The sequence below is a fragment of the Thalassophryne amazonica genome, chromosome 2 (assembly GCF_902500255.1).
Source record: "Thalassophryne amazonica chromosome 2, fThaAma1.1, whole genome shotgun sequence".
Lineage (NCBI taxonomy): Eukaryota > Metazoa > Chordata > Actinopteri > Batrachoidiformes > Batrachoididae > Thalassophryne > Thalassophryne amazonica.
The window spans coordinates 124,693,455-124,708,802 of record NC_047104.1 but is presented as its reverse complement, the minus strand read 5'-3'; the positions used below and the strand labels follow the sequence as shown (position 1 = coordinate 124,708,802).

General features: G+C 44.2%; 1 long non-coding RNA gene across 1 annotated transcript in view; it reads left to right on the top strand.

Annotated features, from left to right (window-relative positions):
• Positions 1-14,451, top strand: part of LOC117530059 — a 631,671-nt gene extending 617,220 nt beyond the window's left edge. The window contains exon 4 of the long non-coding RNA XR_004566175.1: positions 14,408-14,451. This is a non-coding gene — a long non-coding RNA (uncharacterized LOC117530059). The remainder of the gene's footprint in view (positions 1-14,407) is intronic.
• Positions 14,452-15,348: the final 897 nt, after the last annotated feature.

Below are 15,348 nucleotides of genomic sequence, written 5' to 3'. Positions count from 1 at the left end.
TGACCAAGCAGCCCTGTTTAGGGATAGCCCTGCTTGCTCCACATGGAGACATACCTAGAAAAGGTGGTCTAAACATGGCTTGTCTCACTAGACCTGGTTGGCTCACCGCTGCCAACGGGCATCACTACACGTGGTGCGAAAAGAAAAACAAAGAACCTGAAAATTGCGTGCTGGAATGTACGCACAATGATGGACTCAGACAACAGCGATCGTCCTCGAAGACGCTCAGCCTTAGTCGCCAAAGAGCTAGCAAGGCTTGACATAGACATTGCTGCACTCAGCGAGGTGCGCTTTGCAGACCAAGGGTCACTCACCGAGGAAGGCACAGGCTACACACTGTTCTGGTCAGGGAAGGCTAAAGAAGATCGTCGACTCTCAGGGGTCGGGTTCATGATTAAGAGTGCAATAGCACATAGGTTACACAGTTTGCCAGTTGGACATTCTGACTGACTCATGTCACTTCAGCTCCCCATCAACAACAAGGATTTTGCCACTATTGTTAGTGTGTATGCCCCAACCATGCAGGCCGACATCGGAGTGAAGGAGGCTTTCTATAGCGATCTGCACAACCTTCTACAGCGCGTCAACACCCAGGACAAGCTCCTCATCATGGGAGATTTCAACGCTAGAGTGGGCCGCGACTCTGATGTATGGACGGACGTGCTAGGGAAACATGGCATAGGCAACTGTAACGACAATGGCCGCCTGCTGCTGGAGTTCTGCTCTGCACATGATTTGACGATCACCAACAGCCTGTTCCAACAGAAAGAAAGATTCAAAGCAACGTGGAGACACCCATGCTCCAAACACTGGCACCTTCTGGACTACATTCTGACGCGACAGCGTGATAGAAGAGACATACTACATATCAGGGTGATGCCTAGTGCGGATTGCTATACGGATCATCGCTTGGTCCATTCCAAGATTGCTTTCACTTTCAAGCCCCCTCCTAAGAAGAAAGGCCCACAGTTTAAGAAGCTACAAGTCCACAAGCTGCAAGACATAGACACAAAAATGGAGTTCCAGGCCAAACTAGAGGAGAGATTGGGTGGAGAAGAAGGCCTGCCTGACGACCCTGAACAACAGTGGATGAGATTAAAGACCATCCTTCAGGAGACGGCAGCAGAAGTAGTGGGCTTCTCAGCCAGGAAAAATAAAGACTGGTTTGATGAGTCTGATGCACAGTACCAGGAACTACTAGAAAAGAAACGTGCATGCCACAAGACTCATTTAGCTAAAACTGATGACCACTCTGCCAAGACAGCTTACAGAAATGCCGGCTCCACACTGCAAAGCAAGCTCCGCATACTGCAGAACGACTGGTGGCTAGCTTTTGCGGAGAAGACACAACAACATGCCAATGCCGGAGACATGCACTCCTTTTATGAAGCCCTTAAGACCATCCATGTGCCAGCACATCAAGTGCAAGCACCCCTGCGCTCCTCAGACGGCTCCACCCTTCTGACGGACAAGGAAACAATTATGCAGCGTTGGTCAGAACACTTTGAAAACCTCTTCAGTGACGAGCGCCTTGTGCAAGAGTCATCAATCGAGAAGATTCCCCAGGTGGAGGTGAAATGGGAACTTGATGACCCCCCAACACTTGAAGAGATCCAAAAGGCCACCACGCAGCTGAATCCAGGGAAGTGTCCTGGCATAGATGGCATCCCAGCAGAGGTGTACCAAAATGGAGGTGAGGCAGTCCTCGACAAGCTTCAGATTCTCTTCTTCAGTTGCTGGGAAAAGGAAATGGTTCCACATGACCTTCGGGATGCGGTCATTGTCTCCCTGTACAAGAACAAGGGCGACAAGTCTGACTGTTCTAATTACTGGGGCATCACTCTCCTCTCAATAGCAGGTAAGATTTTGGCTCGAGTGCTGCTTAACAGGCTTACCCCTACCATAGCGCATGAAAATACTCCCGAGAGTCAGTGCGGATTTCGGGCCAACAGGGGAACCACCCACATGATCTTCGTCCAGAGACAGATCCAGGAGAAGTGCAGAGAACAGAACATGGCCCTTTATACAGCCTTCATAGACCTAACCAAGACTTTTGACATGGTCAGTCGTGAGGGTCTGTGGAAGATTCTTGCATGCCTTGGCTGCCCTCCAAAGCTCCTCACCATCATCCGCCAGCTGCATGAAGGCCAGATGGGACAAGTGAAGTACAATGGGACTCTGTCCGGCAGCTTCCCCATCTCAAATGGCGTCAAACAAGGTTGCATCCTCGCGCCCACTCTGTTCTCCATCTTCTTCAGCATGGTGCTTCGTGAGGCCAAAGAAGACTTGACAGACGGCATCTATATCCGCTTCAGAACCGACGGAAGTCTGTTTAACCTGCGGCGCCTTCTGTCCCACAATAAGATCACAGAACAGCTAATCATGGAGCTGCTCTTCGCAGATGACTGCGCCCTAGTCGCCCATACAGAGCAAGCCTTGCAGCACATTGTCAACTGTTTTGCTGAAGCAGCAAGAGCCTTCGTCCTCACCATCAGCCTGAGGAAAAACAGAAGTGCTATATCAACCGGTCCCCCATACAGCATATACCCCACACCAAATCAACATCGAGGGTACCAGCCTGAATGCAGTAGAACACTTCACGTATCTTGGTAGTGTTATCTCAAAAGACGCATCTGTTGCCAAGAACGTAGACAGTCGCCTTGCCAAGGCCAGCAGTTCTTTTGGTCGACTCTCAAAGAAAGTCTGGCAGAATCATGCACTGCGCCTTTCCACAAAAGTGCAGGTCTACAGAGCCATTGTGGTCCCTACCTTCCTGTATGGAGCTGTATCGCCAGCAGATCAGATTACTGGAATGCTTTCATCAGCGTTGTCTCCGAAACATCTTCGGGATCAAGTGGCAGGACTACGTCTCAAATGAGGACATCCTTACCAGAGCCAAATTGCCCAGCATGGAATCTATTATACTCAAACAACAGCTTCGTTGGGCAGGTCACGTAGCCAGGATGGATGATACACGCATGCCAAAATTAATTCTCTTTGGCGAGCTCAAGGAAGGGAGACGAAACCAAGGGGCCCCCAAAAAGCGCTATAAGGACCAGCTGAAGAAACAGCTCTCCCTTGCAGGCATTCAGCATCAGTCATGGCAGCATCTAGCTACAGATAGACTCAGCTGGCGTTCCAGCATCAAATCCACCAGCCTGAAGTTTGAGGCAGAAAGAAGTGAGGCCTCACGCCAGAAGCGTCAAAGACAGAAAGAGCGGGCAGCAGCACAAGCCCAGCCTACTCAAGTGTTCATTTGCCCCAAGTGTAACAGGTCTTGTACATCTCGCATCAGACTTTTCAGCCACCAGAGGGCTTGTAGAAAATAAACTAAAAAAAAAAAAAAAAAGGCCTTCCCACTATCCTCGCAAGCGAGGAAACTGACAAGTCGCCCCAAGGTGTTTCACAAGTGTTAGGTCTAATCTTACCAACCAATGTGAAAGTGATGAAAGGTTTATCATGACCTGTTTGCTGTCAAAGTATAATTAATGAGAACCAGCATTTCCACATGGTGTCAGTCTTCAGGAGACATGTTAACACATCAGCTGTCTTCAGTTGACAGGCAAACATAGTAGCTGCCTACAGGAGACAGGCAAATACAGCAGCTGTCTACAGGAGACAGGTTAACACATCAACTGTCTTCAGGGGACAGGCAAACATAGCAGCTGTCTTCAGGAGACAGGCAAACAGAGCAGCTGTCTACAGGAGACAGGCAAACACAGCAGCTGTCTACAGGAGACAGGCAAACACAGCAGTTGCAGCTTCTGAAAAGTTGCTCATTCACTCTTGAGATGTCAGTAATCATGCACAAAAGCAGCTTCAAAAGCATAGGTTTTAAACAAAAATGTGAATTGTTTATGGCCGTGAAGAGGTGTGCGAGCCTGCAGCTTTTGCTTCAATGTTTGCTTCAAATGTTTTGTCTCAAAAACGTGATGTGATTGTCAAAAACTAACACCAGATTCAGATTCACACTCACTCGCTTATCTTCAACCGCTTACTCCAATTGAGGGTCACGGGGGGATGGAGCCTACCCCGGCAGTCATAGAGCATGAGGTGGGGTACACCCTGGACAGGATAGCATTCTGTCACAGGGCCACATTCAGCACCCCCAAATTACTCAGAATCCATTGAAAACGCGTACAAGAAAAACTGTCGACCAGTGTTATCAGAGGTGAGACGAAGTCACCATCAAGTCACTCTCAAGTTATGAATCAGCAAGTCCCAAGTCAAGTCTTAAGTCATAATTAAAACCAATTGTTTGCAAGCTGACTTGAGACTTGACTTGGGACTTGCACATTGATGACTTGAGAATGACTTGACAGTGACTTCGTCCCACCTCTGGTTATTATTATTGTTTTTAATTTTATTAAAACTTCTACTATAACTTCTTCTTCTTCTTCTTTGTGTTTCGGCTGTTCCCGTTAGGGGTCGCCACAGCAGATCAATCATTTCCATCTCACCCTGTCCTCTGTATCTTGCTCTGTCACACCAACCACCTGCATGTCCTCTCTCAGCACATCCATGAACCTCCTCTTTGGTCTCCCTCTTCTCCTCCTGCCTGGTGGCTCCATCCTCAGCATCCTTCTCTCTATATACACTGGGTCCCTCCTCTGCACATGTCCAAACCATCTCAATCTCGCCTCTCTGACTTTGTCTCCAAACCGTCCCACCTGAGCTGTCCCTCTGATATGTTCATTCCTAATCTTGTCCATTCTTGTCACTCCCAAAGAGAATCTCAACATCTTCAGCTCTGCCACCTCCAGCTCTGCCTCCTGTCTTTTTGTTAGTGCCACTGTCTCTAAACCATACAACATAGCTGGTCTCACTACTGTTTTGTAAACTTTCCCCTTCACCCTTGCTGATATTCTTCGGTCACAAATCACTCCTGCCACCTTTCTCCACCCACTCCACCCTGCCTGCACTCTCTTCTTCACCTCTCTACCACACTCTCCATTACTTTGAACAGTTGACCCCAAATATTTAAACTCATCTACTTTCACCACTTCTACTCCTTGTAACTGCACTATTCCACTGGGCTCCCTCTCCTTCACACACATGTACTCAGTCTTGCTTCTACTGACTTTCATTCCCCTTCTCTCCAAAGCATATCTCCACTTCTCCAGACTAGACTCAACTTGCTCTCTACTCTCACTACAGATCACAATGTCATCTGCAAACATCATAGTCCATGGGGACTCCTGTCTGATCTCATCCGTCAACCTGTCCATCACCACTGCAAACAAGAAAGGACTCAGAGCTGATCCTTGGTGTAATCCCACCTCCACCTTGAATGAGTCTGTCATTCCGACTGCGCATCTCACCGCTGTCACACTATTCTTCTACATGTCCTGCACTACCCTAACATACTTTCTCTGCCACTCAAGACTTCCTCATACAATACCACAACTCTTCTCTTGGCACCCTATTATAAGCTTTTTCTAAGTCCACAAACACACAATGTAACTCTTTCTGTCCTTCTCTGTACTTTTCCAACAGTATTCTCAGAGCAAACATTGCATCTGTAGTGCTCTTTCTCGGCATGAAACCATATTGCTGCTCACAGATCTTCACCTGTTTTCTAAGCCTAGCTTCTACTACTCTTTCCCATAACTTCATGCTGTGGCTGATCAGCTTTATGCCTCTGTAGTTACTGCAGCTCTGCACATCACCCTTGTTCTTGAAAATAGGAACCAGCACACTTCGTCTCCACTCCTCAGGCATACTCTCACTTTCCAAGATTTTATTAAACAATCTGCTTAGAAACTCTACTGCCATCTCTCCTAGACATTTCCATGCCTCCACTGGAATGTCATCTGGACCGACTGCCTTTCCACTCTTCATCCTCTTCATAGCAGCCCTCACTTCTTCCTTGCTAATCTCTTGTACTTCCTGATTTACTCTCACCACATCATCCAGCCTTTCCTCTCGCTCATTTTCTTTATTCATCAACTCTGCAAAATATTCCCTCCACCTACTCAGCACACAGTCCTCACTTGTCAGCACATTACCATGTGCATCTTTTACCAACCTAACCTGCTGCACATCCTTTCCAGCTCTGTCCCTTTGTCTGGCCAATCGGTACAAGTCCTTTTCTCCTTCCTTACTATTCAACTTCTTGTACAGCTCGCAATATGCCTTTTCCTTTGCTTTTGCCACTTCTCTTTTCGCCTTACGCCGCATCTCCTTGTACTCCTGTCTACTTTCTTCATCTCTCCGACTATCCCAAAACTTTTTTGCCAACCTCTTTCTCCTTATGCTTTCCTGGACCTCTTCATTCCACCACCAAGTGTCCTTGTCTTCCTTCCACTGTCCAGATGTCATACCCAGTACTGTCCTAGCTGTCTCCCTTACCACATCTGCAGTACTTTTCCAGTTGTCCAAAATTGCTTCCCCTCCAACCAGTGCTTCTCTCACCTGCTTGCTAAATTTCACACAACAGTCTTCCTCCTTCAGCTTCCACCATCTGATCCTTTGTTGAGCTCTCACTCTCTTCTTCTTCTTTACCTCTAAAGTCATCCTACAAACAACCATCCTGTGCTGTCTAGTGACACTCTCTCCTGCTACCATCTTACAGTCTGTGATTTCTTTTAGCTTGCATCTCCTATAAAGAATGTAGTCCACCTGTGTGCACCTTCCTCCACTCGTATATGTTACCCTGTGCTCCTCCCTTTTCTTAAAGTAGGTATTCACCACAGCCATTTCCATCCTTTTTGCAAAATCAACTACCATCTATCCTTCCCCATTCCTATCCTTGATACCATATCTACCCATTACTTCCTCATCACCTCTGTTCCCTTCACCAACATGCCCATTGAAGTCTGCTGCTATCACCACTCTTTCATGCTTGGGCACACTCTCCACCACCTCATCTAACACACTCCAGAAATCTTCTTTCTCCTTCATCTTACAACCAACCTGTGGGGCATATGCACTGATGATATTCATCATCACCCCTTCAATTTCCAACTTCACACTCATCACCCTGTCAGACACTCGCTTAACCTCCAACACACTTTTAACATACTCTTCCATACTTCTTCCAACACCATTTCTCTTCCTGTCCTCACCATGGTACAACAACTTGTACCCACCGCCGATGCTCCTGCTCTTACTTCCCTTACACTTGGTCTCTTGCACACACAATATGTCTACCTTTCTCCTCTCCATCATATCAGCCAGCTCTCTCCCTTTACCAGTCATACTACCAACATTCAAAGTCCCCACTCTCATTTCCACCCTTCTAGTTTACTTCTTCTCCCGCTGTTCGTGGCAACGTTTTCCTCCTCTTCTTCATCGTCTTCGCCCAGCAGTAGCCCAATTTTCACCGGCACCCTGTTGGGCAATAGCACCGGTGGCGGACGTTGTTAACCCGGGCCGTGACCGATCCAGTATGGGAATTCGATTCTGAGTCTGCATAGTTCGGTTGGCTTGTTTTACGCCGGATGCCCTTCCTGACGCAACCCTCCTCATTTATCTTGGGACCGGCACTCAGAATGTACTGGCTGCACACCCCATGTGGCTTCTTCTAAACTTCTACTATAACTGTTAGTACTAAAACTCTCCTTTTATTACTGTGACACATCAACAGTTATGTGAAAAAAAAACCCATAGCTAAGCAGTTTGAAGGAACAGCATACCTCTATTAAAGCCTTCTGTATGATCCATCATTTCTTTAATGTTGTAGTTATTCCTGCAGCTAAAAGAAGGCTGTTTATGTGCAACTATACATTGATGGAAGGAATATTCTCACAGTTGATTGTGCCCATACATGAAGCAGCAGTTCAAAGTGTCCATTCTTGTAGTTACTGGATGGGATCCTGCAGAGAGTTCAACGTGGAATATATTTAGTTTTGCTGTGGAACATTGGTGACAACATGGGCAATGACGTTGATAGCTGAATGGAGTGAATGAAATAACAGGTCGACTTGATCTACACATAAGTGGTTTGATCAGAAGCCTCTGAGTGCTGAGCTGTGGATAGCACAGAGCAAACACCATGTTCAACATAAGGGATGTGATTCATGAATAACCCATATAATAAGTATTAAAGTGGTTGAGCATTCAAACTTTTGTGTGTTGGGTTGGTGAATGTTTTGCGAGTGATTTATGAAGAATAATTGCACATATGACAGCGGGCAGTAATGTGAGGTACACGGTCATATGTAATAAAGATTTTGCAGCTTTGCACATAAGACAAACACGTTTTAACTGAAAACATTATTTGTTGAACATTTACCAAATGAAAAATGATTGTGCCTTGAAATGATTTTTCACAGGATGTTTTTAGCACAAGTCCAAACTGAGCATTGTGTGCCTTAAACCGCTGGATCAAGGTGACAATTTTCAAATGTGCATTCCCACAATGTGGTGCATTTCACTCCACTGTTAAAATATTCTCTTCACATACATGTTATCGTAGAGGATGTGATGTAGAATGAGAATCATTTGTATAATCTGTTACAGTGCATCCAGAAAGTATTCACAGTGCTTCACTTTTTCCACAATTTGTTATGGAACAGCCTTATCCCAAAATTGACTAACTTCATTTTTTTTCCCTCAAAATTCTACTCACAACACACCATAATGACAAGATGAAAAAATATTTTTTAATAACTTTTGTAAATTTATTAAAATAAAAAACTAATAAATCACATGTACAAGCTATTACAGCCTCAGGTCTTCTTGAATATGATGCCACAAGCTTGGCACATCTTTCTTTGGACAGTTTTACCCATTCCTCTTTGCAGCACCTCTCATGCTCCATCAGGTGCTCCAGAGATGTTCAATCGGATTCAGGTCTGGGCTCTGGCTGGGCCACTCAAGGACATTCACAGAGTTGTTCTGAAGCCACTCCTTTGATATCTTGGCTGTGTGCTTAGGGTCATTGTCCTGCTGAAAGTTGAACCATCACTGCAGTCTGAGGTCAAGAGCGCTCTGGAGCAGGTTTTCATCCAGGATGTCTCTATACATTGCTGCATCTTTCCCTCAATCCTGACTAGTCTCCCAGTTCCTGCCTCTGAAAAACATCCCCACAGCAGGATGCTGCCACCACCATGTTTCACTGTAGGGTTGGTGTCTGGTTCCCTCCAAACATGATGCCTGGCATTCACACCAAAGAGTTCAGTCTTTGTCTCATCAGACCAGAGATTTTTTTTTCTCATGGTCTGAGAGTCCTTCATGTGCCTTTTACTAAGGAGTGACTTCTGTCTGGCCACGCTACCATATACACTCAACAAAAATATAAATGCAACACTTTTGGTTTTGCTCCCATTTTGTATGAGATGAACTCAAAGATCTAAAACTTTTTCCACATACACAATATCACCATTTCCCTCAAATATTGTTCACAAACCAGTCTAAATCTGTGATAGTGAGCACTTCTCCTTTGCTGAGATAATCCATCCCACCTCACAGGTGTGCCATATCAAGATGCTGATTAGACACCATGATTAGTGCACAGGTGTGCCTTAGACTGTCCACAATAAAAGACCACTCTGAAAGGTGCAGTTTTATCACACAGCACAATGCCACAGATGTTGCAAGATTTGAGGGAGCGTGCAATTGGCATGCTGACAGCAGGAACGTCAACCAGAGCTGTTGCTCATGTATTGAATGTTCATTTCTCTACCATAAGCCATCTCCAAAGGCGTTTCAGAGAATTTGGCAGTACATCCAACCAGCCTCACAACCGCAGACCACGTGTAACCACACCAGCACAGGACCTCCACATCCAGCATGTTCACCTCCAAGATCGTCTGAGACCAGCCACTCGGACAGCTGTTGAAACAATCGGTTTGCATAACCAAAGAATTTCTGCACAAACTGTCAGAAACCGTCTCAGGGAAGCTCATCTGCATGCTCGTCGTCCTCATTGGGGTCTCGACCTGACTCCAGTTCGTTGTCGTAACCGACTTGAGTGGGTAAATGCTCACATTCACTGGCATTTGGCACGTTGGAGAGGTGTTCTCTTCACGGATGAATCCCGGTTCACACTGTCCAGGGCAGATGGCAGACAGCGTGTGTGGCATCGTGTGGGTGAGCGGTTTTCTGATGTCAATGTTGTGGATTGAGTGGCCCATGGTGGCGGTGGGGTTATGGTAAGGGCATGCATCTGTTATGGACGAAGAACGCAGGTGCATTTTATTGATGGCATTTTGAATGCACAGAGATACCGTGATGAGATCCTGAGGCCCATTGTTGTGCCATACATCCAAGAACATCACCTCATGTTGCAGCAGGATAATGCACCGTCCCATGTTGCAAGGATCTGTACACAATTCTTGGAAGCTGAAAATGTCCCAGTTCTTGCATGGCCGGCATACTCACCGGACATGTCACCCATTGAGCATGTTTGGGATGCTCTGGACTGGCGTATACGACAGCGTGTACCAGTTCCTGCCAATATCCAGCAACTTCGCACAGCCATTGAAGAGGAGTGGACCAACATTCCAGAGGCCACAATTGACAACCTGATCAACTCTATGTGAAGGAGATGTGTTGCACTGCATGAGGCAAATGGTGGTCACACCAGATACTGACTGGTATCCCCCCCCAATAAAACAAAACTGCACCTTTCAGAGTGGCCTTTTATTGTGGACAGTCTAAGGCACACCTGTGCACTAATCATGGTGTCTAATCAACATCTTGATATGGCACACCTGTGAGGTGGGATGGATTATCTCAGCAAAGGAGAAGTGCTCACTATCACAGATTTAGACTGGTTTGTGAACAATATTTGAGGGAAATGGTGATATTGTGTATGTGGAAAAAGTTTTAGATCTTTGAGTTCATCTCATACAAAATGGGAGCAAAACCAAAAGTGTTGCATTTATATTTTTGTTGAGTGTAGATCTGATTGGTGGATTGCTGCAGAGATGGTTGCCCTTCTGAAAGGTTCTCCTCTCTCCACAGAGGATTGCTGGAGCTCTGACAGAATGACAATCGAGTTCTTGGCCACCTCCCTGACTAAGGCCCTTTTCTCCCCGATTGCTCAGATTAGACGGACAGCCAGCTCTACGAAGAGTCCTGGTGCATCTGAACTTCTTCCATTTTCTGATGATAGAGGCCACTGTGCTCACTGGGACCTTCAAAGCAGCAGAAATGTTTCTGTTCCCTTCCCCAGATTTCGGCATCAAGACAGTCCTGTCTCAGAGGTCTACAGACAATTCCTTTGACTTCATGCTTGGTTTGTGCTCTGACATGCACGTTCAACTGTGGGACCTTAGATGCACACAGGTGTGTGCCTTTCCAAATCATGTCCAATCAACTGAATTCACCCCAGGTGGACTCCAATTAAGCTGCAGAAACATGTCAAGGATGATAAGTGGAAACATGATGCAGCTGAGCTCAATTTTGAGCTTCATGGCAAAGGCTGTGAATACTTAGGTACATCTGATTTCTTAGTTTTGTTTGCTTTTGTTGTTGTTGTTGTTTGTTTGTTTTAGTAAATCTGCAAAATCTAAAAAAAACTTTTTTCACATTGTCATTATGTGGTATTGTGTGTAGAATTTTGAGGGGAAAAAAATTTATTTTCATCCATTTTAGAATAAGACTTTAACATAAGAAAATGTTGAAAAAGTGAAGCGCTGTGAATACGTTCTGGATGCCCTGTATATGTTGGCTCTTGTTCTTCGTATTCACAGAGCTGTCCAGGGTGCTGACCAGAGACTGTGGAGCTGACTGCTGTCAGCTCTCATGCATGGTTGTGCACGTGATTTGTGCTGATCAGGAATATATAGAACTTGATACTTATATTTCTACAACATAGAAAGACATGATGAATGTCACAGTTTTATCCAGCTAGTGGATGTTTTGTTCTGTTAAAAATAGGCCACTATAAATTAATGTGTAATTGTGGTGTTAAAGACGATTATTGAGTGAAAATAAAGAAATGCATACTCAAACAGCTCAGAAGAAATGAATCTGATTTTTTTCATGTCTGCACTGATCGTGCAACACTCGGTAAGTTTTCAAACGTGCAAAATTGCTCCGCAATCTTAACTCCTGAAATTGTTTTGACTTGATAAATCATATTTTCTGTGCAAACCTCACCCAGCTGTATGTTCAACACACACAATTTTGCACACATTTGTCAATCCACCTTAAACTGCATTTTAAAGAAGGCAAATGTGTTAAATGGACAATATGTGCTGTTTAGCTCATTTGACAGATTCTTTCTTCAGTGTGCCCTGCGATGGACTGATGGCCTGTCCAGGGTGTACCCTGCCTCTCATCCAATGGCTGCTGGGATAGGCTTCAATCCCTCCATGACCCTTAATTGGAATAAGCAGGTATAGAAAATGAATGGAAGAATGTATACTCAGTGTGCACCATTAGTAAATATGCCTGCTGTTTTTATTATTTATTTATTTTATTTTATTTGCAAGAGCTAATGTGTTTGCACATGTTTTTACACTTGCAAGCCTTTAGCACATCACACCCAACATGTTCGGAAAAGTATGTTACTACAGCCCCTTTGGACTCCACAGTTGTATCATCATATCTGTGAATATTTGATTTTGAAACTTCCACACCTGTACTGTAGAGAAGGGAAATGAAATCAGAAAGAGAAAGACTAGGTCTTGCTTTTACTGATTTATTAACCGAAGTCCTATCCCACTGAGTTACCTGCTGTGGGACTGAAAGCTAGGATTTGATTTTTATGAAGCATTGACCATTATGTCAGATACATCACAATGAATAGGTCTTTTTTTTTTTTTTTTTTTTGGAAGGGATCGCTGAAAAACTGCCTGGCTCAATATATGTACATGTAGAGTGGAGCTTTCAAAAGATACATTTGTAGAAGTTCTTTGAGTCAGCTTAAAGAGATTACTCCATGAATGTGCTATTAAATTAATATTTCCTTTTGTTCTAGAATATGGATGAATATATTCAGCACCAGCAGTGTTCAGAAACCTGCAGGCCCAGTTTGCAGACTCTGATTATCTCTCATTTGTAACTCTGCAGATCAGACATGAAAACATTCTACTTTATCAGATTAACTGTCCTGTAACCTTGGAAAGTGCTAGAGAAATAGGCAGAATCAGAAGCTAGGAAAAAAACCTGCTCTGTGGAGGAACTCTTCAAGGACGTGACTGTAGAGGGTGTCATCAAAAAACTGAGACATGGGTTGGAGGTGGAAAAGCACAGGACGGCCAGAGACAGAGGTTTTTCACAGTCTGAACACATGACTGAGGCTTGAAATGCCTTTCATTTGGAGAAGGAATTCATGGGAAATGAAAGAGAAAAAACTGCCATAGGAACATTCGGCTCAACATATGTAGAAAAAGGCACTTAATCACTCAAAGAGCTGAAATGTGTGTGGAAAAGTGCAACTGTGAGATAGAATATGAAGAGATGGCATGGTTATAAGAAAGTCCTACCTTAAAGAAAAAGATGAACATCCAGAAAATAAGGGGAGCCTTCTTCTTGCAAAACAAATAAATAAATAAATAAATAAAAACAATCAAATAAAAGCTATCAGGATAGAAGTTGTGGAAAGTAAGTTTTAAAAAATAGTCTGCAGAAAGGGATGATTGAAAAAGAAGAGTGGTGAGGCATACATCAGCACAAAAGAGACACAGCCAGAAGATGGTAGGATGGTAGGCTTCTAACTGGAGAAAGAAAAACACTGTAAATGAAAGAACTTAACTCGCAACATATGAGGGAGACGTTTAAATGCAAAATATCTGTGGGAAAAGATTTATAAGAGAATTTAGATAAGTATTAAAGAAAGCACAAAAATACCTTCTTATTTGTGACATACTACAAAGATTCAATCAATCCAGCCAGTCCACGCAGAGACATTAAATCAGGCATTTGATTCCTGTAATTTTTTTTTTTTTTTTTTTTTTTCTGGGTGCCACATCATCATATAAGAAGCAACCAAATTGTTCAAAATGCAACTATTACAGTTGTGACCAAGATGATGGTAGATGGCCATAGTATTGCTTCAATAAGGGTAAGGACTAGATTTCACTGCAGTGCCTACTTGTGCCTGTTATATAGCTATAAAACACTGAGTGCTTGTGTGTGATCATGTTCTGGAAGGTCTGGAGCCTTATGTACCATCATGTCAATTCAGTTTATTCATATAGTGCCACATCACAACACAAGTTATCAGTGGCATTTTTTAGTACAGGCAATGCCAGCCGCCGCCCGGGGCGGCATTCATGGTGGGGCAGCACCGTGGGCACGAGCACTGAAAAAAATCTCCACCGCCAAATGGTTTTCTTGTCACTGTGTGTAGAATTAGCAAATTGGCACCCCCTGCAGTCAGCTGCAGGTGCCCCTGTTTGCTGTCAGAGTTCACAGAAGCAGGGAGAAGGTGAAAGAAAGAGGAGGGGTGCTCGGGGGACAGTTCACCTCTTTGTAATGGAAGGGACAAGGTGGGGAGGGGGGGTTGCAGGCTAAAGTCAGTTACACCTCAACTTTCTTCCAAATAACGCACATCTCATTCATAATATTATACAGGTCTGTAATTCCTGCACGTTTTTCTGAATTGTGTGAAATGTCCTGCCTCACACGGAGAGGATTTGGCTGCATCCCGAGCTGGGCGCAGCCGAATCCTCTCCGTGTGAGGCAGGAAGCCGTGGACAAGCGCTCTCCTCCCGTGCGGTCTGCGGATCATCCAGCAAACAAGACAGGCAGGCTTTGAAAGCAGACAGACAAGATGTAAGACTGGGTTTGAATGTCACCAGAGAGACAAACTGCCCACTCATGGAAAAATCTGGCCCTTTTTTGTGTGCCTGCAAGAGTGGTTGTTTTTACAAAAAATTTTCCAGCAGCTGGCAGCTCTTTTTGTTATCATGTACACTGAAAATAATAATAATAATAATAATAAGGCTTATCTTCATAATTAACTGGTTTATTTGATGGAGAAAAAGAATCACATTTGATTTCATTGGCATGGGAATGCTAGTAACATTTCAGCTTAGATTTTATTTTGGTTCACAGATGAAGACCAAAAATTAGGGAGAAAAAAAAAAGGCAAATACTACATTATCAAATTTCTGTCATATCGTCACCTTCCTAAAATAATGGCCTAAGTCATATTTTCCAAAACATGACTAAGGCCATTATTTACCTCCGCCAAGGAGTTATGTTTTTGGTCACGTTCATTTGTTTGTTGGTTGGTTGGTTGGTTGGTTGGATTGTTAGCAGGATTACTCAAAAAATCCTCAACGGATTTCAATGAAATTTTTACCAGGGGTGTATCTTGGCCTAAGTTAGAAGTCATTAAATTTTGGTAATGATCCGGAACACGATCCGGATCCAGTAATTTTTTTTATGGATTCTTTATCATTGCAGGATAGGGCCAATTTCAACATTTTTGCATCTAATTTCATG